General features: G+C 38.5%; 1 long non-coding RNA gene across 1 annotated transcript; it reads left to right on the plus strand.

Moving 5' to 3' along the window:
• Positions 1 to 16,478: 16,478 nt before the first annotated feature.
• On the plus strand, positions 16,479 to 25,021 carry LOC127020282 (uncharacterized). The gene is made up of 3 exons (XR_007767048.1): positions 16,479 to 16,536; positions 17,266 to 17,365; positions 23,499 to 25,021. It is a non-coding gene; the product is annotated as an uncharacterized LOC127020282 (long non-coding RNA).
• The last annotated feature ends 293 nt before the right edge of the window (positions 25,022 to 25,314 follow it).

A 25,314-nucleotide genomic window follows, 5' to 3' on the forward strand; every position in this document is an offset into this window, starting at 1 on the left:
GACTGTAGAGGCTTCTAGTCATGGTTACCTCTATGCATGAAACCCTGTAACTCATAAAACCAGTCTACTAATGCAAATCACAGCTGTGCTGTCTCATTGCTGGAAACCCAGAAGACAGATTTGGCCTTCCTGATTCCAAAGCATGCTCTGAAAACAGCTATTTTGCTTGTCAAACAATTCCTAAGCTGTTTTCAGGACCCTCTGTGATAAAGGTTTTTCCTTGTGTTGAATAGGGAAATTGTTCATCACAGTTAAGTTTGACCTGAAACTCACACATTGTTTGGAATGAAAAAATATTAAAAGCCACATTTCTCAGCTTGTGCTTAACATTTTAATTCCTACCTTTTTTAGTATCTACTTATGAAGAGCTAGAGATTGCAAGTTGCATGGGCTGGCCATCTTTAAAGGTGCTCCTCAGAGTCATAATGAGCATTTGATTTACAAGTTCTTCGAATTAAGCACTTTATTCAGACTGGCTTTATATCAGTGCAATACATTATAATAAGGTGCATTAGTTTATGCATACAGCACAATTTTAAGCACTAGCTTGAATAAAAGCTATTTGGTTTTTTTCTGCCATGAGTTCCAAGGAGATTTAGGAAAATTTGCTGACAGATTCCACTGACCAAAATCAAGCCAAAGAAGAGTTTTCATGATCTCAGTTTCTAGGTCAAAATTCTTAACATGTATACACTAGGAGTAGACTGGAATAGATTAGAATATTCACATCTTGCAGGACAAATTCCTCTTCTAACAAGAATGTTTGCAAAACTCCAATGTCTGCTATCATATTGGTTTTAGAAAGGACAGCAGCATGACAGAATTGTCTTTGGGATGGAAATTTCTCAGCATACAACTCAAGTAACAAATTTCCAAACAGTACTCCTAAATTAGGAAGAGCTTGTGAAGAAAGCACTCTTTCAGTCCTCCTTTAAACCAAGCTATTTCCAGGCAAAATACTCTGTTTCTGGGAAGTCAGTAGCATAGCTAGTAAGATACCATAGAAAACAAAAGTTTAGATCTCTCATATAGGCTGTCTTAAATGTTTCAGTTGAAATTGATGGTTAGCTGCAAGTGCCTCAGCTTTAGAAAGTAGGTGGCAAAAAGAGTGTCTAAAAATCCAGAGTAAATACTAGCTAAATGCTGCACGGTAAGGATATAGCAGGAAGGACCCAAACACAGGCCTTGTAACCAAGCAGGCATTCCTGTGGTGCAACAGCCCTGCCCTGAATTTCCAATTGTTGATAACATGCCTTCATTTCCCTCAGAGTGAAAGTCTTCCTGTCTCCCTCCCATTCCCTCTTCAACTCTAGAGGAATTGCAGCTTCTTGCAATTGCTCAGCATGCTGTGCCTGAACTCAAATGCTAAACTAGGTTAACTGACAGAAGGGAATTGTGTTAAGCCATTCTAGGCAAGGAGTTCATTACAAAAACCTAAACTGCCCCACTCAACAGTCAAATCCTTCTCTGAAAACAATTCTTCCATACTTCTCAGAGGCATTAATCTAGCATATGGACTTCATAACTTGCTACAGGCTTCCTACAGGGACACTGCATATCACTCAGTTTTGAGTTTGGACTTTTAACAACTTACTGCTATATATTAAAAAGTGCCTTGTTCCAGAAAGGGGAAGCAAGAGACTTAATTTCTATGGATATACTGATCAGGCTGCCATAAATAACAGAATAAACCAGATTTTACAAGACACTACCCTAACTAAGTACTGCACACCCCAGGAAAACCTGGAGGCTTTCTGCATTTCAATGAAGAACTGAATTCTTTACAGCTATCCAACTAACAGCAATAGAGTCTAGGGTGCTTGGATCACGATGCAGAGGTTTTCAAATTCTTATTTCCCTTTGGAGCGAAGATCCATCATGGAAATTCAAACCACATAATACAATTCTGTTCTATACTCCACTCTGATTTTTATTTAACCCTTTTAACTTAGACATCTCCAAACTATCCATCAGAGGGGTGATAGGAAGCTTAGACTAAATGAATGAAGGAGGTCAGAGGTTATACCTCTCTATGATGGGCTCCTGGTGTCAGAAACCTCCATCTGTAGCTTTCACACTCTGATATGATGGGAAAGTTGTAACTTAATTTTTTGAATGTCTTCATTTTTTCTCATCTCTATTATGAATATAGATGGTTCTGAAGAATCCAGCCATTTTCCGGTCAACTTTTCTGCAAATCATAATTAAATTGATAGCTCATGAGTAAGTAGAGATTGCAGGTTTGAATGGCTGAATATATCCAGACTAAGGCATCCAAATCAAGAAAACATTTGGGCACATTTAAATCCTACCAACTGCAACTGTATGTGGGTCTCATTCACCGTAATGTATATGGTGATCAAATCAGGGTTCCAAGCTTGTTCAGATACATACCCAGGGCAATCAGGATCTTGTTCATTCTCTGAACACTCAGATATACTATTTATCAGGTGAAGTGTTATGTAACTAGTACTCTAGGAGCTGCATGTAAGGCAGAGGAAAAATGTAATACTTTCATATCAAAACAATCAAACCATTTAAGCAAGCAGAAATATCTTAGCTGCAGAGGAATAAATTGTGTAGAATAGACTACAGCACCAAGCATATAATACACAAGAAACCCTAATTTAGGTGCTAATTAACCCAAATGTAAGAATTACAGGGTTAATTAAGCAACATATCCCTCCCACAATTTTATCTGCTGCAGACACAAGTGAGAAGAGAAAAATCTTACCATTTGATCAAATTAGCCAGAAGCTACAGTGGGAAGTTCTGATAAACATTTTTGGAAAGCATTTAATTTTGAGTCCTAAGTAAGATAGATTCTGCATTTATTTCACACCCATTTTTATTATTGAACATGAAATATCAATTGATTGAGAAAACAGTCACTTCAACAGCTATGTAATAAATGTTTCTCCTGCAGCACAGTTGTTAAACCAAAACATATATTTCTAATCAATTTAGTTTTAACTAGCATGCAAGAAGCTCATTAAGTTTAAATTAAATCCTTATTTCAAGCACAGAGCATGACCACTCTTGGTACAGTGGCTTGTTACATGGCAATTTTCTTTTTAAGCTCTGTTCTCAGTTATCCTGTTCATTGTCTGTGACACCACCCCAGCTACCTGAAAAGCAATATTCTCTGCTTAGACTCAGGCAACTATTTTGTTGGTTAATGGTAAGAGAAGCCTATGTGTAGGTGAGATTCTTGACTATACTAAGTTTATTCTTTGGGAGAATTCCATGAAGTTAAGTTTATTACAATCTTCCTTATGCGAGTATTGATTTTGCAAGAACCATCAACAGCTGCTTTAACCTATAACATCTAAAGACTCTCCTTCCCTAAGAAGCCACTCTACAAACAGAAACCTTCGTGTTGGGAGCAGACCTCAGGCACATCTTTCTAGCTGGCAAGTCTCCATTTTTACCAACTGAGGAGTACAAAGCTAAAGGAGGCAGGCAGGAAAACTTCCACACCTTGATGGCATCCAGTGGCACAGACAATGTAAAAAAAATTGAATCAAGTATAAAATAACAAATTAGAATAATGGTTAGAAAATATCATTATTATACACATTTAGACCCAACTGATATCAGTGGGAATCAGGTACCTCAATATTTTTCTAAAATAAGATCTAGAGCCTAAGTTATTTTCTTCAGCTGTTTCATTCCAGAGATTCAGCAAAAAACGGGCCCTGGCAGAGAATTCCAAACACAACTCACGGCTGACAAATAGTACTATTATATTATAAGCACTGCAAATCCCTAGAGGAAAAAAAAAATCCTCATTAAGAATATCCAGAATGCAGCACAGGATTTTCAGATTAGTTGAACTTTGCTATTTAAGTGGTAAGCGCTGAATTTGGCCTATCAATACTTTACCAAATGACAGAGGCCTAGACTCAGGATGCATTGGGGATTTTACAGGAAGTCCAAGAAAATACCTGATCTATTATGTTCTAGGAAAATATATAAGTTAGCAAGCCAATTCAATGTCTCCAGTGCAAAAGCTATCTTGGCAGACGGGCCAAGGCCCCAGTTTAAAAAAACTACACAGACACAATAGTTAATTTTCCAAAGATCACCCGGCAGAAAAGAATAAAGTATTTGTCCTTCATGGGTTCCAAATCCAAATATTTAACAGGATATTTTTGACCTTGCCACTGTCCTGTACCAAAGCATCCAAGACAGGAAAAAAATGAATTTTCTTGGGTGAGATGAAACAGACTATCACTTGGGACTGCCAGAATTCACACTGCAGTATTTCCTTCAGATGTAAAAATCACTCTTCCATGTTAACTGGGATAAAACATATCATTTTCGTCTCTAAGTGAGGTATGCTGAAGACATACAGGAACAGCGTTGTAAGGGCATAATAGTTAAGCCCCATATATCTTTCCAATGACCCGATGAACTCTGAATGTGGCTTCTAGCAGAAAGTAGAGGTTGGAAATTCAGGCACATCTAATGTAGAAAGGCAACACAACTGAATCTTCCATAACTGCTTGTACAGAACAGTCCTGGCTCAGGTTATTTCCCCATGGTTACAGGCAGTAATAAAATCAATTTGAAGTATTCTTCTGAATCTGTCCTCGTAAGCAGCAAGTGGAAAAATACACAAAGCATGCATGAAATAAGTTGTACCTTAACAATAAACATTGATTTGTTCAGAACTAACCTTCAAAATATTGTACATTAGTTAGAACTTACTATTTCATGTTAAATTGTATCAAGTTATTTGAGCTTTTAAGATACTGTGCTAAATACACCAATATAGTTGTACAGCACTGTTGCCTATAACAGCAAATGCCAGACAGACACAGTGGAAAGTCATAGTAAAATCTTTTGAAAATTTAAGGGTTTGATTGGTATCTTGGGATACTGAAGTGACAAAATTTTAGGTGTCTATCTTTTTCCAGTATTGAGTTCTGGTGGCCACACTGGAGAAACAACGCTGACAAAATGAAGTGTTCAGAATTACAATGAGACAGAAAAATCTACTTTACAGAAAAAAACTAAGCAGATTTTAGAGTTACTTTGCTGTGGATATTGGCACGTGATGGTCATAGGACAGAACCTGACTAATCTTGTTCACACTGAAGGGGCCAAAGTAAAGGTTAAATATCCATCAGCCAGAAAGCCTAAGTACTATCTTCTTGCAACAAAGACCACCTCCTTCAATCCTTTCCTGTTGCACTTGCACAGAAAAGGAGACAGCTTACTTTTTAATAATAATTTTTAAAAGGTTTAAAAATTTACATGTCCATGCTTTATTCACAACTGCTGTCACTTACCGTGTTCAACCTCTGCACATCAAGGATGCTAAAATGATGTAGCCTGGCCACAAATATCCCTGTTACCACTTTGCAATTCAGAGCACTAGTTCTATTTTTTTTTAATGACAAAATAAGTTTGGGAAAATTTGTTTAAACTTGATGAAATTTCTAATCTAAGCCAGTATTAACATTGATGCAACTTCGTTTTTGCAGTACTGCTGAATTTTGAACAATGCAGCTTCAATTTTTGATGGCCTAATTGTTTCAGTATCTTTGCATCCCCATTAAAATATTAATGTTCTTGATGTTATTAAAATCATGCATGCACTATTTAATGATTTTAATTTTGAATGTTTACTTTGACCTGTTTTGTAAAGTCCAGCCAAGATACCCTTCCAGTCGTGGAATCTGAAGAAATTGGCATCTCTAAATTTAAGTCACATTAGATGAAGTTTCAAATTAGGCTTTATAAAGCCTTATTTACTGTCATTCCACGTTTCTGAGCCAATTATAACACTGTAGCTTTTCTTTTACACCCTATCAAGATGTACATGCTTAAGGATGCATCTTGCATCCTGACACAGGCTAAGTCACAAACTAAGACAACGCCAGTTTGTTGCTTTTACATGGTTCTCTTCATATTGCAGGCTGGTAATTGTAGTACCTGCTTTCTTCACTCATACTTACAACTAGTCTATTGAAAGAGTAAAATACAGAACTGACATAGACCTTAACTTCTGTATGAGTTGCCCTCAATATAAAAATAACCAAACTTCATTCAGGTTTCTCAGAAAGCTGAACACTCCTTTTTACATACTGCTGTCCATTTTATTTTATTTTCCAAATCTACTATACATTTTTCTAAGCTGTTTCTTCACCAGTTATTTCTCTCAGTTGACTTAAGCTGGAAAGTTCATTAGCATAACACCAGAAATTCTAGTTTGGTTTCTTGCACTTTTTGGAAATACCATGCTCTGCAGGAAGGAATCAGCGCTATTTTCACTGCTGTCCAGTGGAACAGTTGCTTCAATAGTTTGCCCTGAGCTTAAACCCTAGATCACTGCTGTCTCCAGAGAACAGTCTTATTTGAGAGAGTTCATGAGCAGCTATTGCTTCCCAAAGTGACCCAGATCAATATCTTTACAACCTAATGCTCAACCCACCACAAACTGTCACACCTAAACTCACTTACTCCAAAAGAGTTAATGACAGAAAAATACTGAATTGAAAATCCTTATTGTTTTGACAAAAAAGCAGGGTAGAGTGATGACTTACACCAGGGGCAAAAGGAGAGTCAAGACATAGCAGACTACCCTCTCATCGTATTTTTCTGTCAGCACTTCAGAGCTCACAAACATTTATCTACCCATTTTATAGGGCTCAGTCACTTCTCAGAGCTCTCCCATAAGCCAGCCATTTTAATGTTAACCAAATATTGAACTCTCTGCAAGTCAATAAAAACATTTATTGACTAAAAGATTCAGTCTGTAAACACCCAGTTAGAGGACTTCTGTTATAAAAGAGTGACAAAGTAGAAAGAGAAACTGGCAGGTAATGGATTTATTTGGCATTAACTTAAAAATAATAAGCAATGCTCTGGCATTACTGTTAGTAGCATGCACACTTCCTAGAACAGAGCTTCAGAAATGCAAAATAGTACTTAATTTTATATTCACTGGAATAAAGCTTATCTGGTATTAAAATAGATATAGAAAAATGTGTATTTACAAAGGCACACAAGTTTCTACTCTGCTAACCTTAGAAAGAAGCAGTCCTTGGGTCTTATTGGCATCCTCAAGCTGGCTCACCTAAACCTCTATTTATCATTCATATTACATAACCAGATGCCTCAGATTAAAACCCCACTGCTCTATGTCAGCAGCAAGATTCTGCACCTCTTGAAGTTTAACCTCTATATATGAAATGTAAGAAACCAATGACGGGTCCTACCTCTGTTTAACAGGTAAGAAAGGTGTCACATAGTCTCTACAGTCATACAAGGGGTGTCTAACAGACCCAATACCCATTTATGTTCCATCAATCACTTCTACGTTTCTTTTCAGTATATTTTTTTTCCATTTCTGGTTCTTTAAGACTATGGAGTTTGTTGCATGGTGCTCCTGGAAAGGGAGGGCTGCTGCTGCAGCAAAACTTCAGCCCATTCAAAATTTGGGCACAGAACTAACCCCATGTTACTCTCACTAGGTGCTGCAAAACAGTATCTTCCTGTAATACAATAGATGTCATATAGACCTGATGAGATGCTCCAATGACAAAGTTTGCAACAGAGTATGAAATGGAACCAACGCTTGCCAAACATCAGGCAGTTTATTTTTAGCTAAGGGTGAACACAACTTCTTTCCCTACTGTAAAAACCCAGATCTCACACTCCTAACTGGTCTTCTGTATCAGTATTTATTAAAGCAAAAGTTTTTCGCTACAGTTAAAAGGGTCTACAAATAAACAAAAACAAACCCCCTCTCAAAAAAAACAAAAAATGAAGTTATCCTTCTCTGTTGAAGCACCTTTTTGTGCTGTGAAATCGATAATTAGCAGTAAGGTTATATCTGTTTGTTTCAAGAAGCCACAGATATGTCAGCATGGTTACAAAAACATAGAGAAGCATTGCTCCTTAAAGTTTCATAGTCATTAGAAAACGTCATCTTAGGGTGGATATCTAACTGTGTGCTTTTGCTTTATCTAGTAATTTCAGATTTCTTTCCTTCCCAAAGCTGCAGGTATTCAGGACAGATCATTTGAAGATACATTTGGCAAATTTATAATGAATATGAACCAACTGTAATAAAGGCGAAACATTAATTGGTATTTTGGAGTACTAGACAGCATGAACCCTGCCATGGAGAAAGCAGAAGTCAATTGAGATTTAAAATCTTTCTAAGAGCAGTTTAATTCACTTGTGATTTCTGCATAACAGTTATTAAATCTTCATTTGCAATGTAGATTTCCATACCTACTGAGAAGTCTTATAGATTCTATATGCCAGCACTAGAATCAATATAACATTCTGTAATGCATTGGCAGTGAATCACTTACTCTTCTTGCAAACATAATCCCTCAGGATTCTGACAGCTTCAAGCCACACAATGGATTCCATTAAAACTGAGATTCATGTTTTTCTTCCTCAGAGCTCTCCAGATCTAGTCAAAATTGGCAAAACCCCAATAATTACTCTTGCAGCCTAAGAATGTCTTAGTGTAACCAATGAAATTGTCTGCTTTTCATGGAAGTGTCATTAATCATGATGAACTCTTTAATTATCCACATAAATGTTGCATGTTCTTCTACAGAATCTTCAGTATGAATGTAGTATTCTCAATTATATAAAGGGCCAATCCTGTCTCTATTGAAGGCAGTAACTTTTTTACAATTTAACCAAATAGCAGCAGAATCAGGGCTTAAATCCAAACACCACAAACAGCTAAAGTATACCACAATAGTCTAGTTTTTTAAGCTTCATATTGTAGACTTAATAATACTTTAAAATTAAAATTCTGAGAAGCAACCTGTACTGTGAAAAAGAGAACACATTTGTTCTAGCCACCTAGAGACTAAGTTAGGAGTTTAGGCTGTTCTGTAATGCAACTGCTTCATCTTGGCTGTAAAGGTGAAAGAAGTCAGGTATTCTCTGCGTAACCCAGCTGTATTAGCACAACAAGAATTTCAGGTACATAAAGAATTCTCTGCAGTATAACACCTATTTGAATCTTCTCCCTGGCCTCTAAGATATCAGATTTTTTTTACAGCTGAACTTTCACAGCTCTAAGTCAGACTTTTTTCCTACTTCTTAACACTCCTCCCTACACCTTTTACTGCTAGTTACATAATCTCCCAATCACTACCTCTAGCCTGCTGAAACTAAACTTTGCTTATCATCTAACATTTCGCTAAATTCTTCTACAGCTAGTCATTATGTCTAGCTACACAGTCTTTGGGAAGCATTACACTAACTTGAGGCTGTTAAACTACACCCAGAAACCTCACTTGTCAGAACACAGGTATAAAAATGCACCTGACACAACAAGGAACCATTTAACTCCAGAGGGGCCAGGCTGTAACCAATTACTGCCTCCTCATTGTGAACTTTACAGCAGGAACATGTATAAAGGTCAACCACACAAACCAAAATATTTTGAGGGCATATAACCAGAAGGTACGTGTCTGGGTCAGGAACCACTAGGTGAATTTCTGTAGCACTATGGTAGTGAAATCAGAATGGGATCATTATGACCTTAAAAGGCCATAAAGAACAAGTTCATTTTTTCCTAATAAACAGATTTCTTGATCTGATAAGCTTGTGTTATCAGTGTTTCATATGGAGTCAATGAATTTTAGTGTCAGAAAAATAACTATATATAATAACGACAGAAGAACTATAGCTTTATATTCCTGGTTATAACTTTCATTATGAATCTTGAAAATTAATTTTGTAAGTTATACACATGATTAAAATAGCTGGAGCTTTATAATCCTGATGAGATAATTAAAGTAATTAGAAGTTACACCTACTTGAACACTCAGTCAGTAAAAGCACCTTAAATCACAATCAAAACCTTTTCTTCCCTGAAGAAAGAATCTATTTTTCATATTACAGCTTTTTGGTGGCCTCCCATTCATTTTCTTCAGACAGTGATTAGAATAAGCCTTGTCAGTGGTTGAAGAGAACACATTAAGAATGATTTTATGTAGATAAGAAAAAATCAATATCCCATTCCTGGCACTCAGAACTCTTTTCAGCTGACCTTTTATTCCCCAAATCTGCTTTCCCTTGTTTCTCAGAAAAAGCTTTCTTTCTAGAAACATCTGCCTCAAGACATTTGCTTGTACACTTAGAATAAAGGTATGAATTTTATAATACAGTATACTACAAGACAGTTTAACAGAATTTGTTTGCTCTGGTACTGTTGAAGACTGACTTAATACTGTTGCAAATGAACATCCTGAACACTCCTTTCTCAAGCATCATCTCCTTTTCTCACCAATGTAACAAAGACATGCAGGGAATATCATTTAAGACAACTGTAAGATTCTGATCTTTGGTAAGTCTTAGAAAAATTCCAGAAAGAATGCAGCAACTAAGATGGATTGGATGCAAGAGCAGACCAGACTTTAACACAGTTCTCAAAGGGAAGAAGGCTAAAATTTCATGTTCTACTCCAGAGTTCAAAAAAGTTCCATTCCCCTATTTTTCAATTTTATCCTTCTTCAAGATGTAAGTTCTTGCATTTTTTAATTTTTTTTTTAATTTCTGGTCGAGAAAAAGAGTTTGCTAATACTTATATTGTACTTGCACATAGAGGTGTCAGCAAAATCACAGCTTATTTATAGTGAGTACAAACATCCTAGCCCAATATTTCATGAGCAGTTAAGACAAGAAAATATATAAGGGGTTTTTACTGTATTCAACTTGGGAGCACTGAACCTAGCTCTGCCACATCCCAAATTCAAAATCATCTCTATAAAAAGGCTTAAAAGTTGGCCAACGTTTCGGCAAGTAAAAGCCAAAGCCCAGAGAAAGCAGCATCCACCCACAAAGCCACTTTAGCATCAGCTTGCCTTTTTCTCGCCACAGATAGCCATTTGACTGTGAAGCTGATTAGATTTTGCCAGAAGTTCAAGTAAAAATTTGTCTTGATTATTGATAACTGCCAACTACTGGCAATTTTGTTGGCCCTTAAGACAAGTTTTCCCAAATCAGAATGCTGTACTTAAATCCCCTCCAATGAAGCCATTATAGAAAGTCACCATTAAGCCATGCTAGGGTCAAACTGCCCAGTCCTCTCAGGCTGGCACTTGCTTATGTCAATATGTACCTAAGTCTTCAGCAAAAGATTTCCAAGAATTGGGGCAGGCCCTGAAACAGAATATGCAGGCTGTAATTCAATCAAGGAACCATCTCTTGCTTTTCATAAAATTGACAAGGGCAATGGGAAAGCTGCTTTAGCTTTCAGACAAGTGTCCTGGTTTCGACTGGGAGAGGGTTAATTTTCACAAGAAGCTGGGAGGGGGCACAGCCAGGATGGCTGACCCGAACTAGCCAAGGGGATATTCGATACCATACTGACATCGTGCTCAGTATATAACTGGGGGAGCTGGCCAGGCAGAGGGGAAGCACTGCTCGGGAACAGGCTGAGCAATTGCATTGTGCAACACTCACTTTTATATATTCTTTTATTAGTATTATTGTTATTATTACTTCTTCTCTCCTTGTGTCGTCCTATTAAACTGTCCTTATCTCAACCCATGAGGTTTTACCTTTTTCTTTCAATTCTCCTCCTCATCCCACCCGGCGGGAGGAGTGAGCGAGCAGCCGCATGGTGCTTTGTTGCCAGCTGGGCCTAAACCACGACAACAAGAAAGAATATTTGCTGTATAATCTTTCTGGGAAAACTGTTTACAAGCACAGAATCCTCAAGTAGTTCAGACTTCAATTCTTACAACATCACACAAATTCTGACAGGAATTTTCAAATTATCAAAATAAATTTTATCATCTCTTGGTGCCCTCACTTTAGAGGCCTTCACTAGGATCAAGAAAGGGACTTATTTTGCCCTATGATACCTCATGGTACTTTTAACACTAAATTACAAATACATTAGAACTACAAAACTATGACATGCTAACCACCCACGTAAGACCGAGATCACATTGCAGGACCTGGATATCTGGTAGTTCTCTGAAAGAATTAGTTAAAATGCTGAAGCAAATATCATTATTAATAATAGCAGATGCCCAAGGCCCCAATCTGGGCCTGTGAGTATTTCACAGTATTTTTCTTCAAACTTTCACACTTAAATGGTTAAAACAAGGCCCTAGGCATGTCCTTTTCAAGCATGTAAGATTCTTACTATGAAAAGTTAAACTCCAATGAATGTGTTTTACATTACATAGAACTTCTACAAAAAAAGCTGAAATACTCACTGAGGTTATATACCAATAGATATGCAGTCTGAAGACAAGTGATTCAGAAGCTCAGATCCCATTAGGGATATGAAATCAGGCTCCTATTCCTGATAGTTTCTGCCTGAGTTTAAAATAATCTTACCATATGTTAGCACAGTAAAAGACACATTCTTTAACTGAGGCAACTCTGTTTTAAAACAGATTAAATGCAGCTAAATAGAGATTCACCAAATCCAGTTTTAGCCTTTTTTTTTAAATGCTAGAGAACCCTTTCTGAGAAATACCTTTACAAAACAAGGCATTTGCTTATGACTAGCTCATTCTAAAATACTGTAGTTTCAGTTGCATTAATGTTTCAATAGCAATGAATTTTAAAGCTGGATCTACCAATCTTCAAATAAATCAAAGGTGTTTTTTTCATCTTCCCAGACTTATGAATCACTTCATCAGCAAAATAGGAGGAAATCTTAACTTTGGGAAAGGTAGCATCAGGTTAGATTACATCAAACTTCCTGTCTATTAGCAGGACTACTGCATACAGCCTTCTACTCTCCCTTCCGTAGCTTTGCAGAAACATTATGGGTGATGCATAGACCTCTTTAGTTCTCCCCATAGACTCCCTTCTTTTCCCTCACCACGCTGGCTTTTGGAAATCCAAAATAAAATAAATTTACTATTTTGCACAGAACGCATCGCTTTTTACTCCCTGAGTCTCATGATTTTGCTCCTCATTGAGGGTTTTTTCATTTTTCATTCTTTTAGGTGCAAATGAGGCATGGTAGTCCAACAATAGACACAGAAATACCATCAAATTACGAAATTCTGTATCAAGGCAGCCACAAAAAATGCTACAAAGCTCTAGTTGCGGTGATTCATGCAGGTTATAGTAGTAGGGGCCTAACTAGTCTTGACTTGCAGAAGCTCTTGATTATTTCCTCAGCTGTGCTGTGGCTGGATGCCGACTTTTATTAGGAGAGCATAGGTGAGAAGAAAATGAACAATTTATACCAAAGTAACAATTATACCAAATACAAGCCTTTATTGAAGAAGGGATGCTGAAAGAGGGATCTTAAGCTCATCCAGCTCTCAGTACTAATTTAGAGTTCAAGTTTAAGAAGATAAGATAATCTTCCTGTGTCTCCTTTTCAATGAGTGCGAAAAGGAAAAGTTTTCCACAGGAGGATTGCTTTGAACCCTTTCCTGCCCCCACCCTCTTCTTCCCAGCAGGATTCTGCATTTCCCCACTGCCTGTACAGGGCAGATGCACATTCTAACATCAGCTGCAAAATACCAGAGATGAGCTGCACAAACAATGCAGCTTTGAATACAGACAATAGCCCCCAACTGTGCAGTCATGTACTGTTTGCTGCAGAACAAAGTGGCCATCAGTAAGAAGTTGGGATTTTCCATGCAACCTCTTCAATTCCCCATTTAAGGAAGACTTTGATATTAGAATATTTATTTAGATGCAAGTCATGGTTAAGAGGGGTCACTTATTTCTCATGACACTACTTTATTATAAGCAATATTGAATTACAAGTAGAAAAGCACTATTGTAAGGCAGATCTGGGTAAGAAATTTGATCTTCATCATACAGGAGGACAGAATAGTTCACGCACTATTTTTCCCCCCCACTTATTTCAGACTCCAAAGAGAGCTATTGTTCTTTACTCATGATAGAATTAAATAGCCAAACAAGTCTAAAACATACAGAACAAGGAAAGCCGTTAAACTGACAGTGCCAGAGTAACTTTAACTTCTGAGGTGCAGGGAATTCCAATACTTAATCTTAAAATCTGAACACTAAATTAATGTAACTGTTTGGTTGTGGGGGTTGGGAGATATAGAAAAAAACCTAGTTTCAGCAGAAGAAAGTAGTTACCACCTGGAAAGCAAGAAAGACTTTAACAGAACATACATCTAGAATTATGCAATTTTGCCTTGATCATCAAAAAAGTTAATTCAGTATCACAGTAACGACTAGTTCAGGCTCAAAGGTGCATTTGACATACAGATCCATTTCATTCTATATGCTTCTTCATAGTGAGGTGAACAGCAGCATTTATTGGATGGGCTTCCTCACCTTCTCCACCTGGTGACAGAGATGTTTAAACTAGGAAGACTCCAACCATAAAGTCAACAGGTCTATTGCAACTCGTATGCAAGATCCACACAGGGCCTAGTTGTGTGAGCATAGGGATGGCCCACTGCCTTACATGCTGTCATGGAAGAAGGTTTCTGTGCTACTTTAGGCTTCCTATACTCTACTTCTAGAATATGCTAAGAGTATCTTCTGTGTCACAAGATGAGTACCTTTTGCAAATTATTCATGTAGCACTCTAAAAATACAGCCAGAGTTACTAAAAAGGGAACTTAACCTGTTTAAGCTTACCTAACATTCCTGTATAGCTTGTTTACATTTCCTTAAAACCAATTATGCTGTTGAGACATGTACACTCCTGCTGTGTTGTTGCTTCTAGAAAAATTATGGAACATTTTAGCAAATCATTTTGATCCCTTCAAATAAGATCAAGAGGGAAAAATGGCATTTTGCCGAGCTTGACAAAAATCCTACCTAAATCAGCTCCAAGCTCTTCTCATCGTGCACCATCCCATGGAACATAAGGGATTCCTTTGACACCAAACAAGGATAATCATGTTTTTTGTGAAGTGTTCTGACGACTACTTCATTATGGGCTAAAGGCCTCATGCTTCAGTGATTATCACTACTGTGAAACCAAAAGGAAACTAATTTCTGAAAGCTAGACCAAGTTTGAGAAGCACAATACAGTGAAATCAGGAAAATGATATGGCCTTACACACTTACCTAAGCTCAAAACAGCAACTACCTACGGATTAGACCAGAATTTCTTCATGTAAGTAAGGCTGCATTATAAAAACTGGGTAGTTAGCTTAGATGGCGCCTCTTAACCAAGAGCATTTAATTTCCCGCTCTCTATGATCCAAGAGATTGTAAATTTTTTAATTTAAGTTTGCATAGGAACATCTCTAGAAGAATCATACACATATATCAAATTGTGACCTGCTGCATCCAGTCTCCTGTGTGGTATAAAGCTTACAAAACCATCAAAGCTAAGACTTTTCCTCCTGGCTACAGAACCCAGTTCCTATTGGGTAACAATCAGAAACAGTTGCCTTCCTTTAGCTGTGATACAACTAAGCCCATAAAAAAGAATCTGTCACACTTCCAGATATTTGTTCCTACCATCTTAGCAGTAGTTATTAATGTTTCAGATGTAGTCAGAGTACAAAACTAAGTTTTACAATCCAGAGACAAAAGGTGAAAACATAACACAAGCTACCACACTACTAAACTAAAAAGAAATAGTATCTTATATACAAATATACTTCTATTTCTCTGTAAAAAAAGACGTTTTTACAGAGCTTGCATTAAAGGCAATGATAGTGAGAAATCCTACAACCCAGGTGTGGGACATTTTCATTCACAAGAGCCAACATTTCTAAGCCAAGTAGGAGGAATTTTAAGCAAAGCAAAACTGGACCTTTTCCATGGTCATACCAACCTTTCCCACCAGGATATAGTCTGAGGACTGTCATGACATCAGGTAACATTGAACAATTGCAGACAAAACCTCATTTGAATCATATACCTAATTTCAGAGTCAAGGTATAACTAGATGACAATAACATACAGTAATAATATACAGTAGTAATATAATAGATAGCAATAATATACAGTAATTGGTAGCATTTAGAAACTTTTATACTGTTTTTGCATTGTAAAAACTCACTGTCGTATGTTTACATTGAAAAGAAAGACATATGAAACAGTTTTCAAAAAATAAGCCTTAGTCAGCTCTGCTTTTTAATTAGTCCTGTTTGACCAAGATTGAGGAGAGACTCAACAACCTACATTAGTGGTTTGTGAGCAAGTGGCTTGTATTACCTTCAAAGAACCTCTGTAACGCGGCTCCAGCGTCCCCAGCAGGCTTACATCTCAGCTCAGATCCTTCCCGCCATAGCAGCACGTACAGCCAGGCTGAGAAGAAGCATCTCCCCTCAAGTTTTCTGGCGGGAAGGAAGAGGCCGCCCCTCACAGCGATCACCTCAGAGCCGTCGCGCGCCGCAGCAGCCAGGAGCCGCGCGCCTGCCTCTTCCCGCCCTTTCACTCCGCGGACCGGCGGGCGCGGTCCCGCCGGGCTCCACAAGTTGCGCGCGCCGCCGCTGTCACGGGGTGTTGCTGTCTCGTGAGGTGCTTGCGGTGTTTGTGTTGTGCTCGCAGCTGCCGTCTCTAATGGCTGTTTCTGAGACCTGCCTGCTCAGGAGGTGCCTGGCTTCGCTTTCAGTTGCTGAGGTAAAGTTCTCCGAGTTTTGTGCAGTGCGGGGTTCTCCTGGGGCTTGTTGTCCAGCCTCTCTGGGTTGTGGTTTTTTTTTTTTTTTTTCTTGTTCTGGGCCACCACCATAATAGTTCTTGCCATTGTCCTAAGGGAGCTGGGTGCTATGTGGCCCCTCTTCACTGAGGGGCCCCTATCCTCACACTGGCTACAGCTGAGAAGCTGAAAACTCTGATCTGTAGCTATAACATGCTTCCTTCTTGTGATGTGGCAGAGAGGCTAATGTGGTAAAGGAGTATTAGCTGTTTTGAGGCCCCTGCTAAGTTATCCCTGAGAGCTCCATGAAAGCGGGCAGGGCCTAGGTGCAGAGCAGCCTTTTCCTGTGGTGATAGGTGGGTCCCCCTGGAGTCAGTGGTGTGGTTTGGCCTGTGCTGGGACAAATTGCAACATTCTCCTGTTTGGATGATGTGAGAGGGCTGAACAGTTGATGTTTACTGTACCCTGAACTTCTCTATTGCTGGCAGTGTAACAAGGAGCCGTGGCTGAAGCACTGTAACGTCTGATGCTTTCCAAATACAGCGTTTGATGCTTTTCAGCCTTTTCACTATGGTACATAGTGAAGCAGTAAAGTGTTTTACACCCAGCAATGTGAAATGCTCACTTAATGTTGAAGTGACCGTTATCTTCTTCCAGATGGAGATGGGCAGTTACAATGATTAAGAGCAGCTGTTGCTTTGACTTATTTGCAGGTTTGGGTGTTTAGGTTGTACTCGGACCAGAGTTTCCAAGCTTGTCTTGCTCATCATGAAGAATAGCAGAAGACACTGCTGTAGCTGCATGGCTAAAAGGGTATGGAACTTTCAGCGTATTTCAGCCAATGTCCTCTGGAAAGGGGTGAGGGCTGAAGGGAAGAAATAAAACCTTAAAGTAGTAATTTTAACCAAACCAGTAACAAGGATGTTTTTCTTTAGCACTAATCTAAACTTGAGGGCTTCAGGTAGGTTGGACAGTCTTCTGAAGTACATTTATTAAATGTGTGAGTAAATTAACTAAACCACAGTTGCCACCACATTATTTGAATGTGTTCCGGTGTGTCCTTCAAATAAGAGCACTTATATTTTTCCATTTAATGTTGTGAGGTTTTTTCTACTTTTCTTGTATCCAGTTGGAGTCTATAAAGCCCCAGTTGGTGTCTATAAAGCATGTCTATTATTATACTGCTGTGGTGACTAGTTAGGAAGATAGTTTACACGTTTAATTCTTGGTCTTGCAAACTGCTGAGCATGCTAGATCTAATAAACCATGCATATAGTTCACTGATTTACCCATTTGGCCACAGTTACACACGCATATGAATAGTGTGCTAAACAGAAATAGCATTACTAGGTAATCTACATATAAAACTAGCTTTTTGGAAAGCAGTAGAAAGTGACCACTGCTACTCTTCATTCTTGAAGGAGCTACTGGACATTTTCGGTTACATCAGTTGGGTGATTTTAATATCAATGTTAAGGGTATTAATATCAAATGATGTAGTTTTGCTACTGTGAGCAATATGATCATTTAAATTAATGCCAGGGAGATCTTTACTCCCTCTGCTCCAAAGCACATAGTAATCGTATCCAGAGCTATGCATCTTTTATATGTTCTAGTTCATGGGTATTCTGCCTGGAAAATTAATAGATATTGGTTTCTGCAGTGCAACTGCATATTTCTGGCAAGTTCTAATTTTTGTAATGTAGAAACTTAAAGATAATAGGATGTGCTCATAAAGTAATGTTAGCAACTATGTTCAGAATACACAAATCATGATCTAAAACAGATTGGAAAGAAATGGGTTGAAGGTGGAGGTGGCAGAGGGAAAGGTCTCCCATTTCTATCCCTGCATTACATTTTCAAATGTCTGTGATTAGGAGGGTAGGAAAGCTCAGTCTGAAGCAGATATGAGGAGCCTGGGGGCCAGACATATGGCTGTGAGCTCTATGAAATGAAGCTGTAAGCTATGTTTTGTTTTTTGAGTAACTACAGAATGTGTAAATGACTGCCAAATGTGTCAGGTGTGTGTGGTACCTAGCAAGAAAGAGGTTTTCTACCTTTATTATAATGCAGTCATGCAACTTTAGAAACTCAATCCTTTATTCATAAATGTGCGGTAATATAACCTTAATATACTGTAAATGGTGATTAGGTTACATCCCTTTGAAAAATGTAGTTTGTGTTGATTTAGAAGTCCTAGACATCTAGAAAATCCTGCTATGGCTATCATGTGACATCTATTATTTGGTGCTGCTGGATGTAGAAGAAGTATTTCTAAAATTTTGAGTTATTCTGATGATATTAGGTCTGTGACTGCCTATGTTATGTGTTGTACCAGCAGTGGTTAAAAAATTTGCACTTTAGCACTGCCTACAAATACACAAAACTTGAAAATGCAGGGGTTTGTAGTCAGTTTTTTCCAGATTATAATGAATAATTTCAGCTTAACGTTTAATAAAAGGAAAGTGCTTAGCAGACATTTGTTGTATGCCTTTGGTATGAGTGAAGGAATTCAGTAATGCATAAGGGAATTTTCTTTTATAATGTCACTTTATTAGCTAATTTGCTCAAATGTGGGAATTAATGGCAATTCAGCTGCACAGTCTTAATGGCCTAATCATTAATTTGTATGGGAGTTACTCTAATAATAATTAGAGAGAACTCATTTGTTATTAATGTGGGGGCAGTGAGCATGTCTTTAAAATAATAATCCAATTAACATGCATTAAGTGGAGATTTTATAGCTACCCACCGCATGAGTGGCTGCTGCTGTAATTTGGAAATAGTATTTCATAGCATCAGGTAACGGATCTCTAATAGCTACTGCCTCATGAGCCTGGCCTCTGTAAAGGGTTGCCTATAAGGATGTCACCACAGTTTGAGGCTGGGCAAGTGCTCTGTAGAGTTGCTGCCTTTTGTAATGCCCGGACTTGGTACGAGCAAATGGTTTGCAGCCTCACAATGGTTCCTCTTGGGCATCTATATTTGCAATCTGACAGTGTTTACTCCTGGTTTTGAAAGCTCGTGTGGTATGCCCTGTATATAGATGAGCAACAACCTGAAATCCTGTGTGTTTTAAAGCACAAGCTAATGAATCACATTAAATGTCAGAAGCTAAGTGTGCTAAGCTGATGGCAGGAAGGAGGAATCAGCACTACTTGGCCTTTGTGGCAGCTTTCTGCAAGTTTCTGCAGTGCTTAGTATGTCTCTTGAGAGGCCACAAAAAGGTATTTAAACAGGGAAGCATAATGATCTTTCTAGGTATCAGATATATGAAGTACTGACCAGGGTGGGAGGGGAGGGTAGCTGGTGGATTAGAAACTTTGTATCGATGATTTCCTAAAGGAGTTTGCCCCACACTAGAGCAAGCTCCTTGGTACCATGAATAAAGAGGAGTTGTGAGAGGACTCTGTCCAGCCTGAAACAGGCTAGCCACATGGGGGCAAATTCAGGCAAGGAGAAGGTACATATTGTAGCTAGTTCAATGTTATGTTTATAACTTGAGTATTTAGTGAATGCAGTTTAAAAGATCCTACTGTTGTGCTGGGGTTACAGGTTTTTCTGATACTGTATTAAATATATGAAGCAGAAATATGAAAAGATGTATTTTATTATGGGTATTACAAATGTAATAAATCATGGGGAGAAGTTTTCTAGGAAGGTGGTTAAATAAAAAGCCTGGGTTTGGAGTTTGTCCTAGTGAAGCAGAGTTGGAAATGGAGCCTAGCTACTGCCTGGACCTGTTTGGCTTGATAGCCCATAGGAATAGCAAACAGATCCACACGTAACAGACTGCTCAGTGGATGGCTGGGTAGGTGGTAAACCATGCCTTCCTATGAACTATTATACTGTGGTAGGCTTGCTGCAATGATCTGTGGTGTAAGTTGGTTTTAATAAAGACAGAAGTCTCCCCAGTCACTGAGGGGATTTAGACTTGGCTCTAGGCTTGTGTACTGCACTTAATACTTGGACTGCTTGCCAGAAGCAGATGTGGACCCTTTAGGAAGAGGTGACTGGCAGTGGCTAGGAAAGGCATAACAGATAATTAGTTCAACTGCAAGCAAGACTGAAATGACCTGTTGCCTTTTTTTGCTGTTAACTGGCTGATTACATTTAACCCAAAAGCTCTTATTGGATTTGTCATTCAGTGAAATAATTATGTAAGGGCAGGCTTACAGCTAGATTTGCTGGCAGCCCAGTTCTAAGTACCAGACGTGACCACATTATCCAAAGTCCTGTGCCATTATAAGTTGGTACAGCACTGTTAACTAGACAGGTAAGTTGCTGTTATACTATAGAATGTAGATGAATTTCTCTTGCATAGTTCCTAATTCCCTTTTATTTATTTAAAGGGAAAATTACCTTTATTCAAATGACAAAAGGCTTTAAAATGAATGTTCTTTTTCTGAAGTTATTATGTCTTGTGACAGTTACAATCATGAGAGCTGCTGCAGTGAATACCAATGCTGTCTTAGGTGTAGTTACTGTTGCTTTCAGCTGGCTGTTCAAGGAGGGAAGGTGTGATGTACCTTTTGCATTACAGTAGATAACAGACTGTTTGGAGTGGTCATGTAGCCCATACCTTACAGGAGACAATCTTTTCTAAATCTAGACATATCTAGAAGATCATTATTACGTTTCCAGCAGTCATTCCCCTGTGACCAGGTGTGTCCTGAATGCCTATGTCTTTGGTCAGGACACCTTTAGGGAAAAGAGGTCACAGCTGCATGCTCTACTGATGGGCACATGCTTTGTGTCAGCGGAGAGGAGAAAGGTTACTGTATTAGTGTGGTTTGAAGTGTCTTGCAATGACAAGTCCACCTGAAACATGGGGGTTGTTGCTATTGCATTTATTTAAAGCGCCTCTGGCCTTTCCCAGTCCTGAAAGGTGAAGCAGAACATTGTGTTAGCACAGGATATCAAACAGGAGTTGTGCAGTTGCTTGTCTTAAGTGAATTAAGCAAATCTCTGAACCTGGAAGACTTTCTGGGGAAGGTAACATTTCTTATTCTGGAGGAATGAAAGCAAAGGAGTATGGGACATTAGAAGACTACACTAATACTCATACATAATTGATAGACTTCACCTATGGCAAGACCATTTTTAATAAAGACTTTAGAATCCAGGCTAATGGTGTCCCTGAAAAGTGAATGAAATACACATGTGAACTCTTGCTGTTTCCAGCATCCATATTGAAAAAACATTAGCTAGAGGGCTAAAATTTGGGGAAGCTAATAGAGGAAGAAATAATGTAGAAGAGTCATAAATGTTGATCTGTAGCTGGTGGAAACTGGTGTCTGAATTAAAGAAAAATGTTCTGCCTTGAGACGAGCTGAAATTTTTGCTACCAGGTCTTGACTTTTCCTGACAGAGATACATATTCAGCCTTGCAACTTCTACTTTCCCATATACCACCATTTTTTTTAACCAGGAAAAGCCAGGCTAAAAATCAGAGCCTTAATATGTTAAAATTCCTCCAGCCTTTCCTATGGGTATGAAAAAATAGTGTGGAAAGGGTGCATAGGGCAAAAAAATAGGCAAGGGGGATGTTAACCTCACTTTTCTGAGGCCAGCAGAGCCTGTCAGATCCTGCTTATCTTGATGTTAAATAGGTGGTTTGGGGTAGCACCTTTAGAGTGAAACTCCATTTCCCTGTGCCTTCCTAACTCCTTATATACTGGAGGAAATGATATGGACTCAGGTAAGTTTGAATAGGGTGCTCTGCTAGTAGTGTCTGAGCTAAGCTAGTTGTACTGTAGCATTGATAGCACAGCATGATGCATCCTAAATCAATACTTACAGCTCAAAATAGTACAAGAAGTTCTTAGTGTCTTGAATGGCTTGGGATTTTGTGCTGGAGTCAGCTCTCATGATTTGACAAGTACTTGGGAAGCAAAGATCATTGCTACTATTGTTTGCAGGTATTTAAGGAATGACTGCACTTAAGGTCTAGTGTTTATATTTGGAGGTGGGCTGGGCTTCCATGACTTCTGGAATATAAACAATAGCTCTTTGCTGTATTGCTATGTATGAGCAACAAATAATAATGATTACTCTGGCTACTTTTCATTGACCAGACTTTGTGAAGTGAAAACACTTTTATGTTAACGAAGGAGATTTGACATGGTTGTACTTAACCATAAGGGCCAACCTGCTTGTAATCCTTACCTCCTGTGTTGTAGTGCTTCAGATTTAATCTGAAGGATTTTGTGTAAGAGCTTTCACATACACATATGTTCTTAGGTTAAAGTGACATGTTAATGCTGCTGTAATTTAGCAACAAAGTCTGAAGAGATTTCTCTGTCTGTATAGGACTTGTTGTAACAGGAAGGACCCTGAAAGTGAGGCAAAGTAGCCATCCTGGAGTTCTGCACCAGTACCCCAGGGAGCTTGTTCAAAGTTGGTTGTATGACTGCAGTGTGTGTGTGTATACATAAAAAATAAAACTTGCGGAAAAGCAGCTTGGAAAACAGCAGTGAGAAGGATGACAAGTTATATACCAGTGACTTCTTACCTGCTACAGAAATTACATTTACTAACAGGTTCAGCTTTGTTAGTAGGGCTGGCTGAAAGGCTGGCTGGCAGTGTTTTGAAGGTAGCAAGTCAAATTTGTAAAGCCTTCTCAACACACCTTGTGCTGAAAAGCTTGTTGAACTGTGAATGCTTTACCAAACTCTACATTGCATGAAGGCAAGAGGATTTATTGCTGAAGAAAGAAGAAATACTGACATAAACTGAACAAGAGTAGTCAAGAGGAGAGGTGGTCCCCAGGTGGACCGAAATGTTTCTAGATCTGTGTGTCAAACCACTTGGATAGTGCAAAAAGTCAAAAATCATAACTGTGTTTTCATGTTTCTCATTCCAGAGGTAGGTGGTAGTACTCAAGTACCTTGTTGTTCACTTAGGAACAGTGTGGCTTTATTACCTGTTTCCTTCTGCCTTTTAGATTTGAGAACAAAGTAGAGAGGAGACTTTTCTACTAGGACTACATCACTTCTGGAGAAAAGCACTTGAGAGAAGAGGCTCATCTGCATCAATCCCATGTGTGTTCTATTGGGCTGAGTAGAGATACCATATCCTGCTTAGCTGAAAGAGATAAGAGCACTGTTCCTCCTGTTACATTTATCATACCTCTCTATCATGTTCCATGAATGCAGTAGTGAAAATGCTTTTGGTTCCTAGCTTATTAGTATTTGCAGCAGCAGAAACAAGTACATCTTGGAAGTGCATAGCATTCCCAGAGGATTTTTAGATAAAATTGTTGTGAGGATATGTACATGCTGTTCTATAGTAACCACCCATAATTCCTCCTCAGCCATCTGTCAACTAATTTGCAGATAGATCCTGAAGCACTTGCTAGAGATTAGGGGAAGATTGAGAGGAAAGTGTTAGATGTAGGCCTATCTCCTGCCCAGTGAGCCTTTGAAAACTGTGTGTAGTGTCCAAGGTCAGAGCAAAGGTGACTTTGGCAGGCAGCTATCCATATCCACCTCCTATGGAAATTCATAACCTTAAGGTGAAGCTTTGGTGTCTTTGTGCTGATCTCTTAGGAGGCTTGTTTGTGAGCCTCAGTTTTCACTGCTAGATTTAATATAGGAACTAGAAGCTATAGCTGGTTTATGGATGTTAACTACAGGACAACATTGCTCTAAGAATAGTTTTGGTGATTCAGACCAAGCTATTTAGGACCAGTGTGAAAGACTAGCATCCTTTAATCTGCATGTCAGTACTGAATGTGCAGAGATGGTATTTAGGCAAAGTCATGGAAGAGGGGAAAAAAAAAAAATCATGTAAGCCTTTAATATTCACAACCTTTTATGGCAATACGTTTCAGTGAAGTTATAGATAGTGTCAAAAAATGCTTTCTGAATTTTTAAACCTTCTGTGATAATAGGAAAAAATAAAAGACATGCAGTGAAATTATAAAAACTGGTTGTGCCTTGTTGAAGCTGTTCATGGTGCTACATTCTCATATCCTCTTTTCTCCAGATGGCATGTTCCTAGACTATAATCCAGCCTCATACAGGAATTGATACATGTCTTTCATCCTTGTTGCTTGTCCATTACCGACTTAGTTCCATTATACTCATTTTGAAATAAGGAGAACTGGAAAGGCTGAGGATAAGATTTGCTCCATGAATTTATACAGAAAACATTAATATGTGATTTTGTTTTCTGTTGTTCTCTATTCCTCACAGCATTTTTCAGATCACTTCTGAATACTTTGAATAGTACATGTTGCAACACAGGTCCATCTGGGACCACACTAGTAAACTTCTTTTATCATGAAAAATTGCTTTCCTTCCTACTTTGTTGCTTATCTTTTAGTCAGTTATTAATGCTTGAAGGCTGTTGCCTTTTATCTGCAACAGCTATACTTGTTTAAGAGCCTTTGAGATATCTTGACATGACTCTCTGAAAATCTGAGTTTACTTTTATTCTTGTCCACATGCTGTATGACTCGTTCAAAAAAACCCCAATAAACTTTGTTTCCTTCCTTTGGCAGAAGTATGCCTCTTTTCAAAGTTCATTTAGCCAAGATATCGGATATAATGCAGAATTACTATACAAAGCTTTATAGAGTGTTATGTCAGCATTCAGAGTAGGTGATGGGGTGGGGAGTGTTACCCTTAGAACTATGAGTGTCTGATCAAAGCCTGTACAAAAGCAGCTAGAACTCAACTGATCCTCTTTCCTTTTACCCCTTGCCATTATGATTTGCTGCTTTGGTTCTGCTAGCACCTTTACTTGGGACATCTTGC

Source organism: Gymnogyps californianus, chromosome 10 (assembly GCF_018139145.2).
Source record: "Gymnogyps californianus isolate 813 chromosome 10, ASM1813914v2, whole genome shotgun sequence".
In the NCBI taxonomy this organism is placed as follows: domain Eukaryota; kingdom Metazoa; phylum Chordata; class Aves; order Accipitriformes; family Cathartidae; genus Gymnogyps; species Gymnogyps californianus.